Below are 27770 nucleotides of genomic sequence, written 5' to 3'. Positions count from 1 at the left end.
CGCCACGGATGGAAGCTGACGAAAACAACGATGCGCAATTGCACTGCGCGAGGGAGCCTTGCAGTTTAACACGAGGCGTGATCAGTGGCGAATATAGCATAGAGCTCTCGTGCAGTGACCAGCGAAGCTGGTATGTCCACGTAGGCGCGGCTTCAGTACCAATCTGATCTGTTCGCGCCACAGATGGAAGCTGACGAAAACAACGATGCGCAATTGCACTGCGCGAGAGAGCATTGCAGTTTAACACGAGGCGTGATCGGTGGCGAATATAGCATAGCGCTCTCGTGCAGTGACCAGCGAAGCTGATATGTCCACGTAGGCGCGGCTTCGGTAACAATCTGATCTGTTCGCGCCACAGGTGGAAGCTGACGAAAACAACGATGCGAAATTGCACTGCGCGAGAGTGCATTGCAGTTTAACACGAGGCGTGATCAGTGGCGAATATAGCATAGCGCTCTCGTGCAGTGACCAGAGAAGCTGATATGTCCACGTAGCCGCGGCTTCGGTACCAATCTGATCTGTTCGCGCCACAGATGGAAGCTGACGAAAACAACGATGCGCAATTGCACTGCGCGAGGGAGCATTGCAGTTTAACACGAGGCGTGATCAGTGGCGAATATAGCATAGCGCTCTCGTGCAGTGACCAGCGAAGCTGATATGTCCACGTAGCCGCGGCTTCGGTACCAAACTGATCTGTTCGCGCCACAGATGGAAGCTGACGAAAACAACGATGCGTAATTGCACTGCGCGAGGGAGCATTGCAGTTTAACACGAGGCGTGATCAGTGGCAAATATAGCATAGCGCTCTCGTGCAGTGACCAGCGAAGCTGATATGTCCACATAGCCGCGGCTTCGGTACCAATCTGTTCTGTTCGCGCCACAGATGGAAGCTGACGAAAACAACGATGCGCAATTGCACTGCGCGAGGGAGCATTGCAGTTTAACACGAGGCGTGATCAGTGGCGAATATAGCATAGCGCTCTCGTGCAGTGACCAGCGAAGCTGATATGTCCACGTAGCCGCGGCTTCGGTACCAAACTGATCTGTTCGCGCCACAGATGGAAGCTGACGAAAACAACGATGCGCAATTGCCCTGCGCGAGGGAGCATTGCAGTTTAACACGAGGCGTGATCAGTGGCGAATATAGCATAGCGCTCTCGTGCAGTGACCAGCGAAGCTGATATGTCCACGTAGGCGCGGCTTCGGTACCAATCTGATCTGTTCGCGCCACAGATGAAAGCTGGCGAAAACAACGATGCGCAATTGCACTGCGCGAGAGTGCATTGCAGTTTAACACGAGGCGTGATCAGTGGCGAATATAGCATAGCGCTCTCGTGCAGTGACCAGCGAAGCTGATATGTCCACGTAGGCGCGGCTTCGGTACCAATCTGATCTGTTCGCGCCACAGATGGAAGCTGACGAAAACAACGATGCGCAATTGCACTGCGCGAGAGTGCATTGCAGTTTAACACGAGGCGTGATCACTGGCGAATATAGCATAGCGCTCTCGTGCAGTGACCAGCGAAGCTGATATGTCCACGTAGGCGCGGCTTCGGTACCAATCTGATCTGTTCGCGCCACAGATGGAAGCTGACGAAAACAACGATGCGCAATTTCACTGCGCAAGAGTGCATTGCAGTTTAACACGAGGCGTGATCAGTGGCGAATATAGCATAGCGCTCTCGTGCAGTGACCAGCGAAGCTGATATGTCCACGTAGGCGCGGCTTCGGTACCAATCTGATCTGTTCGCGCCACAGATGGAAGCTGACGAAATCAACTATGCGCAATTGCACTGCGCGAGAGTGCATTGCAGTTTAACACGAGGCGTGATCAGTGGCGAATATAGCATAGCGCTCACGTGCAGTGACCAGAGAAGCTGATATGTCCACGTAGGCGCGGCTTCGGTACCAATCTGATCTGTTCGCGCCACAGATGGAAGCTGACGAAAACAACGATGCGCAATTGCACTGCGCGAGGGAGCCTTGCAGTTTAACACGAGGCGTGATCAGTGGCGAATATAGCATAGCGCTCTCGTGCAGTGACCAGCGAAGCTGGTATGTCCACGTAGGCGCGGCTTCGGTACCAATCTGATCTGTTCGCGCCACAGATGGAAGCTGACGAAAACAACGATGCGCAATTGCACTGCGCGAGAGAGCATTGCAGTTTAACACGAGGCGTGATCGGTGGCGAATATAGCATAGCGCTCTCGTGCAGTGACCAGCGAAGCTGATATGTCCACGTAGGCGCGGCTTCGGTAACAATCTGATCTGTTCGTGCCACAGGTGTAAGCTGACGAAAACAACGATGCGAAATTGCACTGCGCGAGAGTGCGTTGCAGTTTAACACGAGGCGTGATCAGTGGCGAATATAGCATAGCGCTCTCGTGCAGTGACCAGCGAAGCTGATAGGTCCACGTAGGCGCGGCTTCGGTACCAATCTGATCTGTTCGCGCCACAGATGGAAGCTGACAAAAACAACGATGCGCAATTGCACTGCGCGAGGGAGCATTGCAGTTTAACACGAGGCATGATCAGTGGCGAATATAGCATAGCGCTCTCGTGCAGTGACCAGCGAAGCTGATATGTCCACGTAGGCGTGGCTTCAGTACCAATCTGATCTGTTCGCGCCACAGATGGAAGCTGACGAAAACAACGATGCGCAATTGCACTGCGCGAGAGTGCATTGCAGTTTAACACGAGGCGTGTTCAGTGGCGAATATAGCATAGCGCTCTCGTGCAGTGACCAGCGAAGCTGATTTGTCTACGTAGGCGCGGCTTCGGTACCAATCTGATCTGTTCGCGCCACAGATGGAAGCTGACGAAAACAACGATGCGCAATTGCACTGCGCGAGAGAGCATTGCAGTTTAACACGAGGCGTGATCGGTGGCGAATATAGCATAGCGCTCTCGTGCAGTGACCAGCGAAGCTGGTATGTCCACGTAGGCGCGGCTTCGGTACCAATCTGATCTGCTCGCGCCACAGATGGAAGCTGACGAAAACAACGATGCGCAATTGCACTGCGCGAGAGACCATTGCAGTTTAACACGAGGCGTGATCGGTGGCGAATATAGCATAGCGCTCTCGTGCAGTGACCAGCGAAGCTGATATGTCCACGTAGGCGCGGCTTCGGTACCAATCTGATCTGTTCGCGCCACAGATGGAAGCTGACGAAAACAACGATGCGCAATTGCACTGCGCGAGAGAGCATTGCAGTTTAACACGAGGCGTGATCAGTGGCGAATATAGCATAGCGCTCTCGTGCGGTGACCAGCGAAGCTGATGTGTTCGCGCAGCCGTGGTTCCGGTGCCAATCTGATCTGTTCGCGCCACAGATGGAAGCTGACGAAAACAACAATGCGCAATTGCACTGCGCGAGAGAGCATTGCAGTTTAACACGACGCGAGATCGGTGGCGAATATAGCATAGCGCTCTCGTGCAGTGACCAGCGAAGCTGGTATGTCCGCGTAGGCGCGGCTTCGGTACCAATCGGATCTGTTCGCGCCACAGATGGAAGCTGACGAAAACAACGATGAGCTATTGCACTGCGCGAGAGAGCATTGCAGTTTAACACGAGGCGTGATCAGTGGCGAATATAGCATAGCGCTCTCGTGCAGTGACCAGCGAAGCTGATATGTCCACGTAGGCGCGGCTTCGGTACCAATCTGATCTGTTCGCGCCACAGATGGAAGCTGACGCAAACAACGATGCGCAATTGCACTGCGCGAGGGAGCATTGCAGTTTAACACGAGGCGTGATCAGTGGCAAATATAACATAGCGCTCTCGTGCAGTGACCAGCGAAGCTGATATGTCCACGTAGCCGTGGCTTCGGTACCAATCTGATCTGTTCGCGCCACAGATGGAAGCTGACGAAAACAACGATGCGCAATTGCACTGCGCGAGGGAGCATTGCAGTTTAACACGAGACGCGATCAGTGGCGAATATAGCATAGCGCTCTCGTGCAGTGACAAGCGAAGCTGATATGTCCACGTAGGCGCGGCTGCGGTACCAATCTGATCTGTTCGCGCCACAGATGGAAGCTGACGAATACAACGATGCGCAATTGCACTGCGCGAGAGTACATTGCAGTTTAACACGAGGCGTGATCAGTGGCGAATATACAATAGCGCTCTCGTGCAGTGACCAGCGAAGCTGATATGTCCACGTAGGCGCGGCTTCGGTATCAATCTGATCTGTTCGCGCCACAGATGGAAGCTGAAGAAAACAACGATGCGCAATTGCACTGCGCGAGAGTGCATTGCAGTTTAACACGAGGCGTGATCAGTGGCGAATATAGCATAGCGCTCTCGTGCAGTGACCAGCGAAGCTGATATGTCCATGTAGGCGCGGCTTCGGTACCAATCTGATCTGTTCGCGCCACATATGGAAGCTGACGAAAACAACGATGCGCAATTGCACTGCGCGAGGGAGCATTGCAGTTTAACACGAGGCGTGATCAGTGGCGAATATAGCATAGCGCTCTCGTGCAGTGACCAGCGAAGCTGATATGTCCACGTAGCCGCGGCTTCGGTACCAAACTGATCTGTTCGCGCCACAGATGGAAGCTGACGAAAACAACGATGCGCAATTGCACTGCGCGAGGGAGCATTGCAGTTTAACACGAGGCGTGATCAGTGGCGAATATAGCATAGCGCTCTCGTGCAGTGACCAGCGAAGCTGATATGTCCACGTAGCCGCGGCTTCGGTACCAAACTGATCTGTTCGCGCCACAGATGGAAGCTGACGAAAACAACGATGCGTAATTGCACTGCGCGAGGGAGCATTGCAGTTTAACACGAGGCGTGATCAGTGGCAAATATAGCATAGCGCTCTCGTGCAGTGACCAGCGAAGCTGATATGTCCACATAGCCGCGGCTTCGGTACCAATCTGTTCTGTTCGCGCCACAGATGGAAGCTGACGAAAACAACGATGCGCAATTGCACTGCGCGAGGGAGCATTGCAGTTTAACACGAGGCGTGATCAGTGGCGAATAATGCATTGCGCTCTCGTGCAGTGACCAGCGAAGCTGATATGTCCACGTAGGCGCGGCTTCGGTACCAAACTGATCTGTTCGCGCCACAGATGGAAGCTGACGAAAACAACGATGCGTAATTGCACTGCGCGAGGGAGCATTGCAGTTTAACACGAGGCGTGATCAGTGGCAAATATAGCATAGCGCTCTCGTGCAGTGACCAGCGAAGCTGATATGTCCACATAGCCGCGGCTTCGGTACCAATCTGTTCTGTTCGCGCCACAGATGGAAGCTGACGAAAACAACGATGCGCAATTGCACTGCGCGAGGGAGCATTGCAGTTTAACACGAGGCGTGATCAGTGGCGAATAATGCATTGCGCTCTCGTGCAGTGACCAGCGAAGCTGATATGTCCACGTAGGCGCGGCTTCGGTACCAATCTGATCTGTTCGCGCCACAGATGGAAGCTGACGAAAACAACGATGCGCAATTGCACTGCGCGAGAGTGCATTGCAGTTTAACACGAGGCGTGATCACTGGCGAATATAGCATAGCGCTCTCGTGCAGTGACCAGCGAAGCTGATATGTCCACGTAGGCGCGGCTTCGGTACCAATCTGATCTGTTCGCGCCACAGATGGAAGCTGACGAAAACAACGATGCGCAATTTCACTGCGCAAGAGTGCATTGCAGTTTAACACGAGGCGTGATCAGTGGCGAATATAGCATTGCGCTCTCGTGCAGTGACCAGCGAAGCTGATATGTCCACGTAGGCGTGGCTTCGGTACCAATCTGATCTGTTCGCGCCACAGATGGAAGCTGACGAAAACAACGATGCGCAATTGCACTGCGCGAGAGTGCATTGCAGTTTAACACGAGGCGTGATCAGTGGCGAATATAGCATAGCGCTCACGTGCAGTGACCAGAGAAGCTGATATGTCCACGTAGGCGTGGCTTCAGTACCAATCTGATCTGTTCGCGCCACAGATGGAAGCTGACGAAAACAACGATGCGCAATTGCACTGCGCGAGAGTGCATTGCAGTTTAACACGAGGCGTGATCAGTGGCGAATATAGCATAGCGCTCACGTGCAGTGACCAGAGAAGCTGATATGTCCACGTAGGCGTGGCTTCAGTACCAATCTGATCTGTTCGCGCCACAGATGGAAGCTGACGAAAACAACGATGCGCAATTGCACTGCGCGAGAGTGCCTTGCAGTTTAACACGAGGCGTGTTCAGTGGCGAATATAGCATAGCGCTCTCGTGCAGTGACCAGCGAAGCTGATATGTCCACGTAGGCGCGGCTTCGCTACCAATCTGATCTGTTCGCGCCACAGATGGAAGCTGACGAAAACAACGATGCGCAATTGCACTGCGCGAGAGAGCATTGCAGTTTAACACGAGGCGTGATCGGTGGCGAATATAGCATAGCGCTCTCGTGCAGTGACCAGCGAAGCTGGTATGTCCACGTAGGCGCGGCTTCGGTACCAATCTGATCTGTTCGCGCCACAGATGGAAGCTGACGAAAACAACGATGCGCAATTGCACTGCGCGAGAGTGCGTTGCAGTTTAACACGAGGCGTGATCAGTGGCGAATATAGCATAGCGCTCTCGTGCAGTGACCAGCGAAGCTGATAGGTCCACGTAGGCGCGGCTTCGGTACCAATCTGATCTGTTCGCGCCACAGATGGAAGCTGACGAAAACAACGATGCGCAATTGCACTGCGCGAGGGAGCATTGCAGTTTAACACGAGGCGTGATCAGTGGCGAATATAGCATAGCGCTCTCGTGCAGTGACCAGCGAAGCAGATATGTCCACGTAGCGGCGGCTTCGGTACCAATCTGATCTGTTCGCGCCACAGATGGAAGCTGACGAAAACAACGATGCGCAATTGCACTGCGCGAGGGAGCATTGCAGTTTAACACGAGGCGTGATCAGTGGCGAATATAGCATAGCGCTCTCGTGCAGTGACCAGCGAAGCTGATATGTCCACGTAGGCGCGGCTTCGGTATTATTCTGATCTGTTCGCGCCACAGATGGAAGCTGACGAAAACAACGATGCGCAATTGCACTGCGCGAGGGAGCATTGCAGTTTAACACGAGGCGTGATCAGTGGCGAATATAGCATAGCGCTCTCGTGCAGTGACCAGCGAAGCTGATATGTCCACGTAGGCGCGGCTTCGCTACCAATCTGATCTGTTCGCGCCACAGATGGAAGCTGACGAAAACAACGATGCGCAATTGCACTGCGCGAGAGAGCATTGCAGTTTAACACGAGGCGTGATCGGTGGCGAATATAGCATAGCGCTCTCGTGCAGTGACCAGCGAAGCTGATATGTCCACGTAGGCGTGGCTTCAGTACCAATCTGATCTGTTCGCGCCACAGATGGAAGCTGACGAAAACAACGATGCGCAATTGCACTGCGCGAGAGTGCCTTGCAGTTTAACACGAGGCGTGTTCAGTGGCGAATATAGCATAGCGCTCTCGTGCAGTGACCAGCGAAGCTGATATGTCTACGTAGGCGCGGCTTCGGTAAGAAACTGATCTGTTCGCGCCACAGATGGAAGCTGACGAAAACAACGATGCGCAATTGCACTGCGCGAGGGAGCATTGCAGTTTAACACGAGGCGTGATCAGTGGCGAATATAGCATAGCGCTCTCGTGCAGTGACCAGCGAAGCTGATATGTCCACGTAGGCGCGGCTTCGCTACCAATCTGATCTGTTCGCGCCACAGATGGAAGCTGACGAAAACAACGATGCGCAATTGCACTGCGCGAGAGAGCATTGCAGTTTAACACGAGGCGTGATCGGTGGCGAATATAGCATAGCGCTCTCGTGCAGTGACCAGCGAAGCTGGTATGTCCACGTAGGCGCGGCTTCGGTACCAATCTGATCTGTTCGCGCCACAGATGGAAGCTGACGAAACAAAGATGCGCAATTGCACTGCGCGAGAGAGCATTGCAGTTTAACACGAGGCGTGATCGGTGGCGAATATAGCATAGCGCTCTCGTGCAGTGACCAGCAAAGCTGATATGTCCACGTAGGCGCGGCTTCGGTTCCAATCTGATCTGTTCGCGCCACAGATGGAAGCTGACGAAAACAACGATGCGCAATTGCACTGCGCGAGAGAGCATTGCAGTTTAACACGAGGCGTGATCAGTGGCGAATATAGCATAGCGCTCTCGTGCAGTGACCAGCGAAGCTGATGTGTTCGCGCAGCCGTGGTTCCGGTGCCAATCTGATCTGTTCGCGCCACAGATGGAAGCTGACGAAAACAACGATGCGTAATTGCACTGCGCGAGAGTGCACTGCAGTTTAACACGAGGAGTGATCAGCGGCGAATATAGCATAGCGCTCTCGTGCAGTGACCAGCGAAGCTATGTCCACGTAGCCGCAGCTTCGGTACCAATCTGATCTGTTCGCGCCACAGATGGAAGCTGACGAAAACAACGATGCGCAATTGCACTGCGCGAGGGAGCATTGCAGTTTAACACGAGGCGTGATCAGTGGCGAATATAGCATAGCGCTCTCGTGCAGTGACCAGCGAAGCTGATATGTCCACGTAGGCGTGGCTTCGGTACCAATCTGATCTGTTCGCGCCACAGATGGAAGCAGACGAAAACAACGATGCGCAATTGCACTGCGCGAGAGTGCATTGCAGTTTAACACGAGGCGTGATCAGTGGCGAATATAGCATAGCGCTCTCGTGCAGTGACCAGCGAAGCTGATATGTCCACGTAGGCGCGGCTTCGGTGCCAATCTGATCTGTTCGCGCCACAGATGGAAGCTGACGAAAACAACGATGAGCTATTGCACTGCGCGAGAGAGCATTGCAGTTTAACACGAGGCGAGATCAGTGGCGAATATAGCATAGCGCTCTCGTGCAGTGACCAGCGAAGCTGGTATGTCCGCGTAGGCGCGGCTTCGGTACCAATCTGATCTGTTCGCGCCACAGATGGAAGCTGACGAAAACAACAATGCGCAATTGCACTGCGCGAGAGAGCATTGCAGTTTAACACGACGCGAGATCAGTGGCGAATATAGCTTAGCGCTCTCGTGCAGTGACCAGCGAAGCTGGTATGTCCGCGTAGGCGCGGCTTCGGTACCAATCGGATCTGTTCACGCCACAGATGGAAGCTGACGAAAAGAACGATGAGCTATTGCACTGCGCGAGAGAGCATTGCAGTTTACCACGAGGCGTGATCAGTGGCGAATATAGCATAGCGCTCTCGTGCAGTGACCAGCGAAGCTGATATGTCCACGTAGGCGCGGCTTTGGTACCAATCTGATCTGTTCGCGCCACAGATGGAAGCTGACGCAAACAACGATGCGCAATTGCACTGCGCGAGAGAGCATTGCAGTTTAACACGAGGCGCGATCAGTGGCGAATATAGCATAGCGCTCTCGTGCAGTGACCAGCGAAGCTGATGTGTTCGCGCAGCCGTGGTTCCGGTACCAATCTAATCTATTCGCGCCACAGATGGAAGCTGACGAAAACAACGATGCGTAATTGCACTGCGCGAGAGTGTATTGCAGTTTAACACGAGGCGTGATCAGTGGCGAATATAGCATAGCGCTCTCGTGCAGTGACCAGAGAAGCTGATATGTCCACGTAGCCGCGGCTTCGCTACCAATCTGATCTGTTCGCGCCACAGATGGAAGCTGACGAAAACAACGATGCCCAATTGCACTGCACGAGGGAGCATTGCAGTTTAACACGAGGCGTGATCAGTGGCAAATATACCATAGCGCTCTCGTGCAGTGACCAGCGAAGCTGATATGTCCACGTAGGCGCGGCTTTGGTACCAATCTGATCTGTTCGCGCCACAGATGGAAGCTGACGAAAACAACGATGCGCAATTGCACTGCGCGAGAGTGCATTGCAGTTTAACACGAGGCGTGATCAGTGGCGAATATAGCATAGCGCTCTCGTGCAGTGACCAGCGAAGCTGGTATGTCCGCGTAGGCGCGGCTTCGGTACCAATCTGATCTGTTCGCGCCACAAAAGGAAGCTGACGAAAACAACGATGCGTAATTGCACTGCGCGAGAGTGCACTGCAGTTTAACACGAGGCGTGATCAGCGGCGAAAATAGCATAGCGCTCTCGTACAGTGACCAGCGAAGCTGATGTCCACGTAGCCGCAGCTTCGGTACCAATCTGATCTGTTCGCGCCACAGATGGAAGCTGACCAAAACAACGATGCGCAATTGCACTGCGCGAGGGAGCATTGCAGTTTAACACGAGGTGTGATCAGTGGCGAATATAGCATAGCGCTCTCGTGCAGTGACCAGCGAAGCTGATATGTCCACGTAGGCGCGGCTTCGGTATTAATCTGATCTGTTCGCGCCACAGATGGAAGCTGACGAAAACAACGATCGCAATTGCACTGCGCGAGAGTGCATTGCAGTTTAACACGAGGCGTGATCAGTGGCGAATATAGCATAGCGCTTTCGTGCAGTGACCAGAGAAGCTGATATGTCCACGTAGCCGCGGCTTCGGTACCAATCTGATCTGTTCGCGGCACAGATGGAAGCTGACGAAAACAACGATGCGCAATTGCACTGCGCGAGGGAGCATTGCAGTTTAACACGAGGCGTGATCAGTGGCGAATATAGCATAGCGCTCTCGTGCAGTGACCAGCGAAGCTGATATGTCCACGTAGCCGAGGCTTCGCTACCAATCTGATCTGTTCGCGCCACAGATGGAAGCTGACGAAAACAACGATGCCCAATTGCACTGCACGAGGGAGCATTGCAGTTTAACACGAGGCGTGATCAGTGCCAAATATACCATAGCGCTCTCGTGCAGTGACCAGCGAAGCTGATATGTCCACGTAGGCGCGGCTTTGGTACCAATCTGATCTGTTCGCGCCACAGATGGAAGCTGACGAAAACAACGATGCGCAATTGCACTGCGCGAGAGTGCATTGCAGTTTAACACGAGGCGTGATCAGTGGCGAATATAGCATAGCGCTCTCGTGCAGTGACCAGAGAAGCTGATATGTCCACGTAGCCGCGGCTTCGCTACCAATCTGATCTGTTCGCGCCACAGATGGAAGCTGACGAAAACAACGATGCCCAATTGCACTGCACGAGGGAGCATTGCAGTTTAACACGAGGCGTGATCAGTGGCAAATATACCATAGCGCTCTCGTGCAGTGACCAGCGAAGCTGATATGTCCACGTAGGCGCGGCTTTGGTACCAATCTGATCTGTTCGCGCCACAGATGGAAGCTGACGAAAACAACGATGCGCAATTGCACTGCGCGAGAGTGCATTGCAGTTTAACACGAGGCGTGATCAGTGGCGAATATAGCATAGCGCTCTCGTGCAGTGACCAGCGAAGCTGGTATGTCCGCGTAGGCGCGGCTTCGGTACCAATCTGATCTGTTCGCGCCACAAAAGGAAGCTGACGAAAACAACGATGCGTAATTGCACTGCGCGAGAGTGCACTGCAGTTTAACACGAGGCGTGATCAGCGGCGAAAATAGCATAGCGCTCTCGTACAGTGACCAGCGAAGCTGATGTCCACGTAGCCGCAGCTTCGGTACCAATCTGATCTGTTCGCGCCACAGATGGAAGCTGACCAAAACAACGATGCGCAATTGCACTGCGCGAGGGAGCATTGCAGTTTAACGCGAGGTGTGATCAGTGGCGAATATAGCATAGCGCTCTCGTGCAGTGACCAGCGAAGCTGATATGTCCACGTAGGCGCGGCTTCGGTATTAATCTGATCTGTTCGCGCCACAGATGGAAGCTGACGAAAACAACGATCGCAATTGCACTGCGCGAGAGTGCATTGCAGTTTAACACGAGGCGTGATCAGTGGCGAATATAGCATAGCGCTCTCGTGCAGTGACCAGAGAAGCTGATATGTCCACGTAGCCGCGGCTTCGGTACCAATCTCATCTGTTCGCGGCACAGATGGAAGCTGACGAAAACAACGATGCGCAATTGCACTGCGCGAGGGAGCATTGCAGTTTAACACGAGGCGTGATCAGTGGCGAATATAGCATAGCGCTCTCGTGCAGTGACCAGCGAAGCTGGTATGTCCGCGTAGGCGCGGCTTCGGTACCAATCTGATCTGTTCGCGCCACAAAAGGAAGCTGACGAAAACAACGATGCGTAATTGCACTGCGCGAGAGTGCACTGCAGTTTAACACGAGGCGTGATCAGTGGCGAATATAGCATAGCGCTCTCGTGCAGTGACCAGAGAAGCTGATATGTCCACGTAGCCGCGGCTTCGGTACCAATCTGATCTGTTCGCGCCACAGATGGAAGCTGACGAAAACAACGATGCGCAATTGCACTGCGCGAGGGAGCATTGCAGTTTAACACGAGGCGTGATCAGTGGCGAATATAGCATAGCGCTCTCGTGCAGTGACCAGCGAAGCTGATATGTCCACGTAGCCGCGGCTTCGCTACCAATCTGATCTGTTCGCGCCACAGATGGAAGCTGACGAAAACAACGATGCCCAATTGCACTGCACGAGGGAGCATTGCAGTATAACACGAGGCGTGATCAGTGCCAAATATACCATAGCACTCTCGTGCAGTGACCAGCGAAGCTGATATGTCCACGTAGGCGCGGCTTTGGTACCAATCTGATCTGTTCGCGCCACAGATGGAAGCTGACGAAAACAACGATGCGCAATTGCACTGCGCGAGAGTGCATTGCAGTTTAACACGAGGCGTGATCAGTGGCGAATATAGCATAGCGCTCTCGTGCAGTGACCAGCGAAGCTGGTATGTCCGCGTAGGCGCGGCTTCGGTACCAATCTGATCTGTTCGCGCCACAAAAGGAAGCTGACGAAAACAACGATGCGTAATTGCACTGCGCGAGAGTGCACTGCAGTTTAACACGAGGCGTGATCAGCGGCGAAAATAGCATAGCGCTCTCGTCCAGTGACCAGCGAAGCTGATGTCCACGTAGCCGCAGCTTCGGTACCAATCTGATCTGTTCGCGCCACAGATGGAAGCTGACCAAAACAACGATGCGCAATTGCACTGCGCGAGGGAGCATTGCAGTTTAACACGAGGTGTGATCAGTGGCGAATATAGCATAGCGCTCTCGTGCAGTGACCAGCGAAGCTGATATGTCCACGTAGGCGCGGCTTCGGTATTAATCTGATCTGTTCGCGCCACAGATGGAAGCTGACGAAAACAACGATCGCAATTGCAATGCGCGAGAGTGCATTGCAGTTTAACACGAGGCGTGATCAGTGGCGAATATAGCATAGCGCTCTCGTGCAGTGACCAGAGAAGCTGATATGTCCACGTAGCCGCGGCTTCGGTACCAATCTGATCTGTTCGCGCCACAGATGGAAGCTGACGAAAACAACGATGCGCAATTGCACTGCGCGAGGGAGCATTGCAGTTTAACACGAGGCGTGATCAGTGGCGAATATAGCATAGCGCTCTCGTGCAGTGACCAGAGAAGCTGATATGTCCACGTAGCCGCGGCTTCGGTACCAATCTGATCTGTTCGCGCCACAGATGGAAGCTGACGAAAACAACGATGCGCAATTGCACTGCGCGAGGGAGCATTGCAGTTTAACACGAGGCGTGATCAGTGGCGAATATAGCATAGCGCTCTCGTGCAGTGACCAGCGAAGCTGATATGTCCACGTAGCCGCGGCTTCGGTACCAATCTGATCTGTTCGCGCCACAGATGGAAGCTGACGAAAACAACGATGCGCAATTGCACTGCGCGAAAGTGCATTGCAGTTTAACACGAGGCGTGATCAGTGGCGAATATAGCATAGCGCTCTCGTGCAGTGACCAGCGAAGCTGATATGTTCACGTAGGCGCGGCTTCGGTACCAATCAGATCTGTTCGCGCCACAGATGGAAGCTGACGAAAACAACGATGCGCAATTGCACTGCGCGAGAGTGCATTGCAGTTTAACACGAGGCGTGATCAGCGGCGAATATAGCATAGCGCTCTCGTGCAGTGACCAGCGAAGCTGATATGTCCACGTAGGCGCGGCTTCGGTACCAATCTGATCTGTTCGCGCCACAGATGGAAGCTGACGAAAACAACGATCGCAATTGCACTGCGCGAGAGTGCATTGCAGTTTAACACAAGGCGTGATCAGTGGCGAATATAGCATAGCGCTCTCGTGCAGTGACAAGCGAAGCTGATATGTCCACGTAGGCGCGGCTGCGGTACCAATCTGATCTGTTCGCGCCACAGATGGAAGCTGACGAATACAACGATGCGCAATTGCACTGCGCGAGAGTACATTGCAGTTTAACACGAGGCGTGATCAGTGGCGAATATACAATAGCGCTCTCGTGCAGTGACCAGCGAAGCTGATATGTCCACGTAGGCGCGGCTTCGGTACCAATCTGATCTGTTCGCGCCACAGATGGAAGCTGAAGAAAACAACGATGCGCAATTGCACTGCGCGAGAGTGCATTGCAGTTTAACACGAGGCGTGATCAGTGGCGAATATAGCATAGCGCTCTCGTGCAGTGACCAGCGAAGCTGATATGTCCACGTAGGCGCGGCTTCGGTACCAATCTGATCTGTTCGCGCCACAGATGGAAGCTGACGAAAACAACGATGCGCAATTGCACTGCGCGAGGGAGCATTGCAGTTTAACACGAGGCGTGATCAGTGGCGAATATAGCATAGCGCTCTCGTGCAGTGACCAGCGAAGCTGATATGTCCACGTAGCCGCGGCTTCGGTACCAAACTGATCTGTTCGCGCCACAGATGGAAGCTGACGAAAACAACGATGCGTAATTGCACTGCGCGAGCGAGCATTGCAGTTTAACACGAGGCGTGATCAGTGGCAAATATAGCATAGCGCTCTCGTGCAGTGACCAGCGAAGCTGATATGTCCACATAGCCGCGGCTTCGGTACCAATCTGTTCTGTTCGCGCCACAGATGGAAGCTGACGAAAACAACGATGCGCAATTGCACTGCGCGAGGGAGCATTGCAGTTTAACACGAGGCGTGATCAGTGGCGAATATAGCATAGCGCTCTCGTGCAGTGACCAGCGAAGCTGATATGTCCACGTAGCCGCGGCTTCGGTACCAAACTGATCTGTTCGCGCCACAGATGGAAGCTGACGAAAACAACGATGCGCAATTGCACTGCGCGATGGAGCATTGCAGTTTAACACGAGGCGTGATCAGTGGCGAATATAGCATAGCGCTCTCGTGCAGTGACCAGCGAAGCTGATATGTCCACGTAGGCGCGGCTTCGGTACCAATCTGATCTGTTCGCGCCACAGATGAAAGCTGACGAAAACAACGATGCGCAATTGCACTGCGCGAGAGTGCATTGCAGTTTAACACGAGGCGTGATCAGTGGCGAATATAGCATAGCGCTCTCGTGCAGTGACCAGAGAAGCTGATATGTCCACGTAGGCGCGGCTTCGGTATTAATCTGATCTGTTCGCGCCACAGATGGAAGCTGACGAAAACAACGATCGCAATTGCACTGCGCGACAGTGCATTGCAGTTTAACACGAGGCGTGATCAGTGGCGAATATAGCATAGCGCTCTCGTGCAGTGACCAGAGAAGCTGATATGTCCACGTAGCCGCGGCTTCGGTACCAATCTGATCTGTTCGCGGCACAGATGGAAGCTGACGAAAACAACGATGCGCAATTGCACTGCGCGAGGGAGCATTGCAGTTTAACACGAGGCGTGATCAGTGGCGAATATAGCATAGCGCTCTCGTGCAGTGACCAGCGAAGCTGGTATGTCCGCGTAGGCGCGGCTTCGGTACCAATCTGATCTGTTCGCGCCACAAAAGGAAGCTGACGAAAACAACGATGCGTAATTGCACTGCGCGAGAGTGCACTGCAGTTTAACACGAGGCGTGATCAGTGGCGAATATAGCATAGCGCTCTCGTGCAGTGACCAGAGAAGCTGATATGTCCACGTAGCCACGGCTTCGGTACCAATCTGATCTGTTCGCGCCACAGATGGAAGCTGACGAAAACAACGATGCGCAATTGCACTGCGCGAGGGAGCATTGCAGTTTAACACGAGGCGTGATCAGTGGCGAATATAGCATAGCGCTCTCGTGCAGTGACCAGCGAAGCTGATATGTCCACGTAGCCGCGGCTTCGCTACCAATCTGATCTGTTCGCGCCACAGATGGAAGCTGACGAAAACAACGATGCCCAATTGCACTGCACGAGGGAGCATTGCAGTTTAACACGAGGCGTGATCAGTGGCAAATATACCATAGCGCTCTCGTGCAGTGACCAGTGAAGCTGATATGTCCACGTAGGCGCGGCTTTGGTACCAATCTGATCTGTTCGCGCCACAGATGGAAGCTGACGAAAACAACGATGCGCAATTGCACTGCGCGAGAGTGCATTGCAGTTTAACACGAGGCGTGATCATTGGCGAATATAGCATAGCGCTCTCGTGCAGTGACCAGCGAAGCTGGTATGTCCGCGTAGGCGCGGCTTCGGTACCAATCTGATCTGTTCGCGCCACAAAAGGAACCTGACGAAAACAACGATGCGTAATTGCACTGCGCGAGAGTGCACTGCAGTTTAACACGAGGCGTGATCAGCGGCGAAAATAGCATAGCGCTCTCGTCCAGTGACCAGCGAAGCTGATGTCCACGTAGCCGCAGCTTCGGTACCAATCTGATCTGTTCGCGCCACAGATGGAAGCTGACCAAAACAACGATGCGCAATTGCACTGCGCGAGGGAGCATTGCAGTTTAACACGAGGTGTGATCAGTGGCGAATATAGCATAGCGCTCTCGTGCAGTGACCAGCGAAGCTGATATGTCCACGTAGGCGCGGCTTCGGTATTAATCTGATCTGTTCGCGCCACAGATGGAAGCTGACGAAAACAACGATCGCAATTGCACTGCGCGAGAGTGCATTGCAGTTTAACACGAGGCGTGATCAGTGGCGAATATAGCATAGCGCTCTCGTGCAGTGACCAGAGAAGCTGATATGTCCACGTAGCCGCGGCTTCGGTACCAATCTGATCTGTTCGCGCCACAGATGGAAGCTGACGAAAACAACGATGCGCAATTGCACTGCGCGAGGGAGCATTGCAGTTTAACACGAGGCGTGATCAGTGGCGAATATAGCATAGCGCTCTCGTGCAGTGACCAGCGAAGCTGGTATGTCCGCGTAGGCGCGGCTTCGGTACCAATCTGATCTGTTCGCGTCACAAAAGGAAGCTGACGAAAACAACGATGCGTAATTGCACTGCGCGAGAGTGCACTGCAGTTTAACACGAGGCGTGATCAGTGGCGAATATAGCATAGCGCTCTCGTGCAGTGACCAGAGAAGCTGATATGTCCACGTAGCCGCGGCTTCGGTACCAATCTGATCTGTTCGCGCCACAGATGGAAGCTGACGAAAACAACGATGCGCAATTGCACTGCGCGAGGGAGCATTGCAGTTTAACATGAGGCGTGATCAGTGGCGAATATAGCATAGCGCTCTCGTGCAGTGACCAGCGAAGCTGGTATGTCCGCGTAGGCGCGGCTTCGGTACCAATCTGATCTGTTCGCGTCACAAAAGGAAGCTGACGAAAACAACGATGCGTAATTGCACTGCGCGAGAGTGCACTGCAGTTTAACACGAGGCGTGATCAGTGGCGAATATAGCATAGCGCTCTCGTGCAGTGACCAGCGAAGCTGATATGTTCACGTAGGCGCGGCTTCGGTACCAATCAGATCTGTTCGCGCCACAGATGGAAGCTGACGAAAACAACGATGCGCAATTGCACTGCGCGAGAGTGCATTGCAGTTTAACACCAGGCGTGATCAGCGGCGAATAGAGCATAGCGCTCTCGTGCAGTGACCAGCGAAGCTGATATGTCCACGTAGGCGCGGCTTCGGTACCAATCTGATCTGTTCGCGCCACAGATGGAAGCTGACGAAAACAACGATCGCAATTGCACTGCGCGAGAGTGCATTGCAGTTTAACACAAGGCGTGATCAGTGGCGAATATAGCATAGCGCTCTCGTGCAGTGACCAGCGAAGCTGATATGTCCACGTAGCCGCGGCTTCGGTACCAATCTGATCTGTTCGCGCCACAGATGGAAGCTGACGAAAACAACGATGCGCAATTGCACTGCGCAAGGGAGCATTGCAGTTTAACACCAGGCGTGATCAGTGGCGAATATAGCATAGCGCTCTCGTGCAGTGACCAGCGAAGCTGATATGTCCACGTAGCCGCGGCTTCGGTACCAATCTGATCTGTTCGCGCCACAGATGGAAGCTGACGAAAACAACGATGCGCAATTGCACTGCGCGAGGGAGCATTGCAGTTTAACACGAGGCGTGATCAGTGGCAAATATAACATAGCGCTCTCGTGCAGTGACCAGCGAAGCTGATATGTCCACGTAGCCGTGGCTTCGGTACCAATCTGATCTGTTCGCGCCACAGATGGAAGCTGACGAAAACAACGATGCGCAATTGCACTGCGCGAGGGAGCATTGCAGTTTAACACGAGGCGTGATCAGTGGCGAATATAGCATAGCGCTCTCGTGCAGTGACAAGCGAAGCTGATATGTCCACGTAGGCGCGGCTGCGGTACCAATCTGATCTGTTCGCGCCACAGATGGAAGCTGACGAATACAACGATGCGCAATTGCACTGCGCGAGAGTACATTGCAGTTTAACACGAGGCGTGATCAGTGGCGAATATACAATAGCGCTCTCGTGCAGTGACCAGCGAAGCTGATATGTCCACGTAGGCGCGGCTTCGGTACCAATCTGATCTGTTCGCGCCACAGATGGAAGCTGAAGAAAACAACGATGCGCAATTGCACTGCGCGAGAGTGCATTGCAGTTTAACACGAGGCGTGATCAGTGGCGAATATAGCATAGCGCTCTCGTGCAGTGACCAGCGAAGCTGATATGTCCACGTAGGCGCGGCTTCGGTACCAATCTGATCTGTTCGCGCCACAGATTTAAGCTGACGAAAACAACGATGCGCAATTGCACTGCGCGAGGGAGCATTGCAGTTTAACACGAGGCGTGATCAGTGGCGAATATAGCATAGCGCTCTCGTGCAGTGACCAGCGAAGCTGGTATGTCCGCGTAGGCGCGGCTTCGGTACCAATCTGATCTGTTCGCGTCACAAAAGGAAGCTGACGAAAACAACGATGCGTAATTGCACTGCGCGAGAGTGCACTGCAGTTTAACACGAGGCGTGATCAGTGGCGAATATAGCATAGCGCTCTCGTGCAGTGACCAGCGAAGCTGATATGTTCACGTAGGCGCGGCTTCGGTACCAATCAGATCTGTTCGCGCCACAGATGAAAGCTGACGAAAACAACGATGCGCAATTGCACTGCGCGAGAGTGCATTGCAGTTTAACACCAGGCGTGATCAGCGGCGAATATAGCATAGCGCTCTCGTGCAGTGACCAGCGAAGCTGATATGTCCACGTAGGCGCGGCTTCGGTACCAATCTGATCTGTTCGCGCCACAGATGGAAGCTGACGAAAACAACGATCGCAATTGCACTGCGCGAGAGTGCATTGCAGTTTAACACAAGGCGTGATCAGTGGCGAATATAGCATAGCGCTCTCGTGCAGTGACCAGCGAAGCTGATATGTCCACGTAGCCGCGGCTTCGGTACCAATCTGATCTGTTCGCGCCACAGATGGAAGCTGACGAAAACAACGATGCGCAATTGCACTGCGCAAGGGAGCATTGCAGTTTAACACCAGGCGTGATCAGTGGCGAATATAGCATAGCGCTCTCGTGCAGTGACCAGCGAAGCTGATATGTCCACGTAGCCGCGGCTTCGGTACCAATCTGATCTGTTCGCGCCACAGATGGAAGCTGACGAAAACAACGATGCGCAATTGCACTGCGCGAGGGAGCATTGCAGTTTAACACGAGGCGTGATCAGTGGCAAATATAACATAGCGCTCTCGTGCAGTGACCAGCGAAGCTGATATGTCCACGTAGCCGTGGCTTCGGTACCAATCTGATCTGTTCGCGCCACAGATGGAAGCTGACGAAAACAACGATGCGCAATTGCACTGCGCGAGGGAGCATTGCAGTTTAACACGAGGCGTGATCAGTGGCGAATATAGCATAGCGCTCTCGTGCAGTGACAAGCGAAGCTGATATGTCCACGTAGGCGCGGCTGCGGTACCAATCTGATCTGTTCGCGCCACAGATGGAAGCTGACGAATACAACGATGCGCAATTGCACTGCGCGAGAGTACATTGCAGTTTAACACGAGGCGTGATCAGTGGCGAATATACAATAGCGCTCTCGTGCAGTGACCAGCGAAGCTGATATGTCCACGTAGGCGCGGCTTCGGTACCAATCTGATCTGTTCGCGCCACAGATGGAAGCTGAAGAAAACAACGATGCCCAATTGCACTGCGCGAGAGTGCATTGCAGTTTAACACGAGGCGTGATCAGTGGCGAATATAGCATAGCGCTCTCGTGGAGTGACCAGCGAAGCTGATATGTCCACGTAGGCGCGGCTTCGGTACCAATCTGATCTGTTCTCGCCACAGATGGAAGCTGACGAAAACAACGATGCGCAATTGCACTGCGCGAGGGAGCATTGCAGTTTAACACGAGGCGTGATCAGTGGCAAATATAGCATAGCGCTCTCGTGCAGTGACCAGCGAAGCTGATATGTCCACGTAGCCGCGGCTTCGGTACCAAACTGATCTGTTCGCGCCACAGATGGAAGCTGACGAAAACAACGATGCGTAATTGCACTGCGCGAGCGAGCATTGCAGTTTAACACGAGGCGTGATCAGTGGCGAATATAGCATAGCGCTCTCGTGCAGTGACCAGCGAAGCTGATATGTCCACGTAGCCGCGGCTTCGGTACCAAACTGATCTGTTCGCGCCACAGATGGAAGCTGACGAAAACAACGATGCGCAATTGCACTGCGCGATGGAGCATTGCAGTTTAACACGAGGCGTGATCAGTGGCGAATATAGCATAGCGCTCTCGTGCAGTGACCAGCGAAGCTGATATGTCCACGTAGGCGCGGCTTCGGTACCAATCGTATCTGTTCGCGCCACAGATGAAAGCTGACGAAAACAACGATGCGCAATTGCACTGCGCGAGAGTGCATTGCAGTTTAACACGAGGCGTGATCAGTGGCGAATATAGCATAGCGCTCTCGTGCAGTGACCAGCGAAGCTGATATATCCACGTAGGCGCGGCTTCGGTACCAATCTGATCTGTTCGCGCCATAGATGGAAGCTGACGAAAACAACGATGCGCAATTTCACTGCGCAAGAGTGCATTGCAGTTTAACACGAGGCGTGATCAGTGGCGAATATAGCATAGCGCTCTCGTGCAGTGACCAACGAAGCTGATATGTCCACGTAGGCGCGGCTTCGGTACCAATCTGATCTGTTCGCGCCACAGATGGAAGCTGACGAAAACAACGATGCGCAATTGCACTGCGCGAGAGTGCATTGCAGTTTAACACGAGGCGTGATCACTGGCGAATATAGCATAGCGCTCTCGTGCAGTGACCAGCGAAGCTGATATGTGCACGTAGGCGCGGCTTCGGTACCAATCTGATCTGTTCGCGCCACAGATGGAAGCTGACGAAAACAACGATGCGCAATTGCACTGCGCGAGAGTGCATTGCAGTTTAACACGAGGCGTGATCAGTGGCGAATATAGCATAGCGCTCACGTGCAGTGACCAGAGAAGCTGATATGTCCACGTAGCCGCGGCTTCAGTACCAATCTGATCTGTTCGCGCCACAGATGGAAGCTGACGAAAACAACGATGCGCAATTGCACTGCGCGAGGGAGCATTGCAGTTTAACACGAGGCGTGATCAGTGGCGAATATAGCATAGCGCTCTCGTGCAGTGACCAGCGAAGCTGATATGTCCACGTAGCCGCGGCTTCGGTACCAATCTGATCTGTTCGCGCCACTGATGGAAGCTGACGAAAAAAACGATGCGAAATTGCACTGCGCGAGAGTGCGTTGCAGTTTAACACGAGGCGTGATCAGTGGCGAATATAGCATAGCGCTCTCGTGCAGTGACCAGCGAAGCTGATATGTCCACGTAGGCGCGGTTTCGGTACCAATCTGATCTGTTCGCGCCACAGATGGAAGCTGACAAAAACAACGATGCGCAATTGCACTGCGCGAGAGTGCATTGCAGTTTAACACGAGGCGTGATCAGTGGCGAATATAGCATAGCGCTCTCGTGCAGTGACCAGCGAAGCTGATATGTCCACGTAGGCGCGGCTTCGGTACCAATCTGATCTGTTCGCGCCACAGATGGAAGCTGACGAAAACAACGATGCGCAATTGCACTGCGCGAGGGAGCATTGCAGTTTAACACGAGGCGTGATCAGTGGCGAATATAGCATAGCGCTCTCGTGCAGTGACCAGCGAAGCTGATATGTCCACGTAGGCGCGGCTTCGGTATTATTCTGATCTGTTCGCGCCACAGATGGAAGCTGACGAAAACAACGATGCGCAATTGCACTGCGCGAGAGTGCATTGCAGTTTAACACGAGGCGTGATCAGTGGCGAATATAGCATAGCGCTCTCGTGCAGTGACCAGCGAAGCTGATATGTCCACGTAGGCGTGGCTTCGGTACCAATCTGATCTGTTCGCGCCACAGATGGAAGCTGACGAAAACAGCGATGCGCAATTGCACTGCGCGAGAGTGCATTGCAGTTTAACACGAGGCGTGATCAGTGGCGAATATAGCATAGCGCTCTCGTGCAGTGACCAGAGAAGCTGATATGTCCACGTAGCCGCGGCTTCGGTACCAATCTGATCTGTTCGCGCCACAGATGGAAGCTGACGAAAACAACGATGCGCAATTGCACTGCGCGAGGGAGCATTGCAGTTTAACACGAGGCGTGATCAGTGGCGAATATAGCATAGCGCTGTCGTGCAGTGACCAGCGAAGCTGATATGTCCACGTAGCCGCGGCTTCGGTACCAATCTGATCTGTTCGCGCCACAGATGGAAGCTGACGAAAACAACGATGCGAAATTGCACTGCGCGAGAGTGCGTTGCAGTTTAACACGAGGCGTGATCAGTGGCGAATATAGCATTGCGCTCTCGTGCAGTGACCAGCGAAGCTGATAGGTCCACGTAGGCGCGGCTTCGGTACCAATCTGATCTGTTCGCGCCACAGATGGAAGCTGACAAAAACAATGATGCGCAATTGCACTGCGCGAGAGTGCATTGCAGTTTAACACGAGGCGTGATCAGTGGCGAATATAGCATAGCGCTCTCGTGCAGTGACCAGCGAAGCTGATATGTCCACGTAGGCGCGGCTTCGGTACCAATCTGCTCTGTTCACGCCACAGATGGAAGCTGACGAAAACAACGATGCGCAAATGCACTGCGCGAGAGTGCATTGCAGTTTAACACGAGGCGTGATCAGTGGCGAATATAGCATAGCGCTCTCGTGCAGTGACCAGTGAAGCTGATATGTCCACGTAGGCGCGGCTTCGGTACCAATCTGATCTGTTCGCGCCACAGATGAAAGCTGACGAAAACAACGATGCGCAATTGCACTGCGCGAGAGTGCATTGCAGTTTAACACGAGGCGTGATCAGTGGCGAATATAGCATAGCGCTCTCGTGCAGTGACCAGCGAAGCTGATATATCCACGTAGGCGCGGCTTCGGTACCAATCTGATCTGTTCGCGCCATAGATGGAAGCTGACGAAAACAACGATGCGCAATTTCACTGCGCAAGAGTGCATTGCAGTTTAACACGAGGCGTGATCAGTGGCGAATATAGCATAGCGCTCTCGTGCAGTGACCAACGGAGCTGATATGTCCACGTAGGCGCGGCTTCGGTACCAATCTGATCTGTTCGCGCCACAGATGGAAGCTGACGAAAACAACGATGCGCAATTGCACTGCGCGAGAGTGCATTGCAGTTTAACACGAGGCGTGATCACTGGCGAATATAGCATAGCGCTCTCGTGCAGTGACCAGCGAAGCTGATATGTCCACGTAGGCGCGGCTTCGGTACCAATCTGATCTGTTCGCGCCACAGATGGAAGCTGACGAAAACAACGATGCGCAATTTCACTGCGCAAGAGTGCATTGCAGTTTAACACGAGGCGTGATCAGTGGCGAATATAGCATAGCGCTCTCGAGCAGTGACCAGCGAAGCTGATATGTCCAGGTAGGCGCGGCTTCGGTACCAATCTGATCTGTTCGCGCCACAGATGGAAGCTGACGAAAACAACGATGCGCAATTGCACTGCGCGAGAGTGCTTTGCAGTTTAACACGAGGCGTGATCAGTGGCGAATATAGCATAGCGCTCTCGTGCAGTGACCAGAGAAGCTGATATGTCCACGTAGCCGCAGCTTCGGTACCAATCTGATCTGTTCGCGCCACAGATGGAAGCTGACGAAAACAACGATGCGCAATTGCACTGCGCGAGGGAGCATTGCAGTTTAACACGAGGCGTGATCAGTGGCGAATATAGCATAGCGCTCTCGTGCAGTGACCAGAGAAGCTGATATGTCCACGTAGCCGCGGCTTCGGTACCAATCTGATCTGTTCGCGCCACAGATGGAAGCTGACGAAAACAACGATGCGGAATTGCACTGCGCGAGAGTGCATTGCAGTTTAACACGAGGCGTGATCAGTGGCGAATATAGCATAGCGCTCTCGTGCAGTGACCAGCGAAGCTGATATGTCCACGCAGGCGCGGCTTCGGTACCAATCTGATCTGTTCGCGCCACAGATGGAAGCTGACGAAAACAACGATGCGCAATTCCAATGCGCGAGAGTGCATTGCAGTTTAACACGAGGCGTGATCAGTGGCGAATATAGCATAGCGCTCTCGTGCACTGACCAGAGAAGCTTATATGTCCACGTAGCCGCGGCTTCGGTACCAATCTGATCTGTTCGCGCCACAGATGGAAGCTGACGAAAACAACGATGCGCAATTGCACTGCGCGAGGGAGCATTGCAGTTTAACACGAGGCGTGATCAGTGGCGAATATAGCATAGCGCTCTCGTGCAGTGACCAGCGAAGCTGATATGTCCACGTAGCCGCGGATTCGGTACCAATCTGATCTGTTCGCGCCACAGATGGAAGCTGACGAAAACAGCGATGCGCAATTGCACTGCGCGAGAGTGCATTGCAGTTTAACACGAGGCGAGATCAGTGGCGAATATAGCATAGCGCAATCGTGCAGTGACCAGCGAAGCTGATATGTCCACGCAGGCGCGGCTTCGGTACCAATCTGATCTGTTCGCGCCACAGATGGAAGCTGACGAAAACAACGATGCGCAATTCCAATGCGCGAGATGCATTGCAGTTTAACACGAGGCGTGATCAGCGGCGAATATAGCATAGCGCTCTCGTGCAGTGACCAGAGAAGCTTATATGTCCACGTAGCCGCGGCTTCGGTACCAATCTGATCTGTTCGCGCCACAGATGGAAGCTGACGAAAACAACGATGCGCAATTGCACTGCGCGAGGGAGCATTGCAGTTAACACGAGGCGTGATCAGTGGCGAATATAGCATCGCGCTCTCGTGCAGTGACCAGCGAAGCTGATATGTCCACGTAGGCGCGGCTTCGGTACCAATCTGATCTGTTCGCGCCACAGATGGAAGCTGACGAAAACAACGATGCGCAATTGCACTGCGCGAGAGTGCATTGCAGTTTAACACGAGGCGTGATCAGTGGCGAATATAGCATAGCGCTCTCGTGCAGTGACCAGCGAAGCTGATACGTCCACGTAGCCGCGGCTTCGGTACCAATCTGATCTGTTCGCGCCACAGATGGAAGCTGACGAAAACAACGATGCGCAATTGCACTGCGCGAGGGAGCATTGCAGTTTAGCACGAGGCGTGATCAGTGGCGAATATAGCATAGCGCTCTCGTGCAGTGACCAGCGAAGCTGATATGTCCACGTAGGCGCGGCTTCGGTACCAATCTGATCTGTTCGCGCCATAGATGGAAGCTGACGAAAACAACGATGCGCAATTGCACTGCGCGAGAGTGCATTGCAGTTTAACACGAGGCGTGATCAGTGGCGAATATAGCATAGCGCTCTCGTGCAGTGACCAGTGAAGCTGATATGTCCACGTAGCCGCGGCTTCGGTACCAATCTGATCTGTTCGCGCCACAGATGGAAGCTGACGAAAACAACGATGCGCAATTGCACTGCGCGAGGGAGCATTGCAGTTTAACACGAGGCGTGATCAGTGGGGAATATAGCATAGCGCTCTCGTGCAGTGACCAGCGAAGCTGATATGTCCACGTAGCCGCGGCTTCGGTATCAATCTGATCTGTTCGCGCCACAGATGGAAGCTGACGAAAACAACGATGCGAAATTGCACTGCGCGAGAGTGCGTTGCAGTTTAACACGAGGCGTGATCAGTGGCGAATATAGCATAGCGCTCTCGTGCAGTGACCAGCGAAGCTGATATGTCCACGTAGCCGCGGCTTCGGTACCAATCTGATCTGTTCGCGCCACAGATGGAAGCTGACCAAAAAAACAACGATGCGCAATTGCACTGCGCGAGGGAGCATTGCAGTTTAACACGAGGCGTGATCAGTGGCGAATATAGCATAGCGCTCTCGTGCAGTGACCAGCGAAGCTGATATGTCCACGTAGCCGCGGCTTCGGTACCAATCTGATCTGTTCGCGCCACAGATGGAAGCTGACGAAAACAACGATGCGCAATTGCACTGCGCGAGGGAGCATTGCAGTTTAACACGAGGCGTGATCAGTGGCGAATATAGCATAGCGCTCTCGTGCAGTGACCAGCGAAGCTGATATGTCGACGTAGGCGCGGCTTCGGTATTATTCTGATCTGTTCGCGCCACAGATGGAAGCTGACGAAAACAACGATGCGCAAATGCACTGCGCGAGAGTGCATTGCAGTTTAACACGAGGCGTGATCAGTGGCGAATATAGCATAGCGCTCTCGTGCAGTGACCAGAGAAGCTGATATGTCCACGTAGCCGCGGCTTCGGTACCAATCTGATCTGTTCGCGCCACAGATGGAAGCTGACGAAAACAACGATGCGCAATTCCAATGCGCGAGAGTGCATTGCAGTTTAACACGAGGCGTGATCAGTGGCGAATATAGTATAGCGCTCTCGTGCAGTGACCAGAGAAGCTTATATGTCCACGTAGCCGCGGCTTCGGTACCAATCTGATCTGTTCGCGCCACAGATGGAAGCTGACGAAAACAACGATGCGCAATTGCACTGCGCGAGGGAGCATTGCAGTTTAACACGAGGCGTGAGCAGTGGCGAATATAGCATAGCGCTCTCGTGCAGTGACCAGCGAAGCTGATATGTCCACGTAGCCGCGGCTTCGGTATCAATCTGATTTGTTCGCGCCACAGATGGAAGCTGACGAAAACAACGATGCGAAATTGCACTGCGCGAGAGTGCGTTGCAGTTTAACACGAGGCGTGATCAGTGGCGAATATAGCATAGCGCTCTCGTGCAGTGACCAGCGAAGCTGATATGTCCACGTACCCGCGGCTTCGGTACCAATCTGATCTGTTCGCGCCACAGATGGAAGCTGACGAAAACAACGATGCGCAATTGCACTGCGCGAGGGAGCATTGCAGTTTAACACGAGGCGTGATCAGTGGAGAATATAGCATAGCGCTCTCGTGCAGTGACCAGCAAAGCTGATATGTCCACGTAGCCGCGGCTTCGGTACCAATCTGATCTGTTCGCGCCACAGATGGAAGCTGACGAAAACAACGATGCGAAATTGCACTGCGCGAGAGTGCGTTGCAGTTTAACACGAGGCGTGATCAGTGGCGAATATAGCATAGCGCTCTCGTGCAGTGACCAGCGAAGCTGATATGTCCA

This window comes from Amblyomma americanum, chromosome 4, assembly GCF_052857255.1.
Source record: "Amblyomma americanum isolate KBUSLIRL-KWMA chromosome 4, ASM5285725v1, whole genome shotgun sequence".
Classification (NCBI taxonomy): Eukaryota; Metazoa; Arthropoda; class Arachnida; order Ixodida; family Ixodidae; genus Amblyomma; species Amblyomma americanum.
This window is presented reverse-complemented; position numbering follows the sequence as displayed.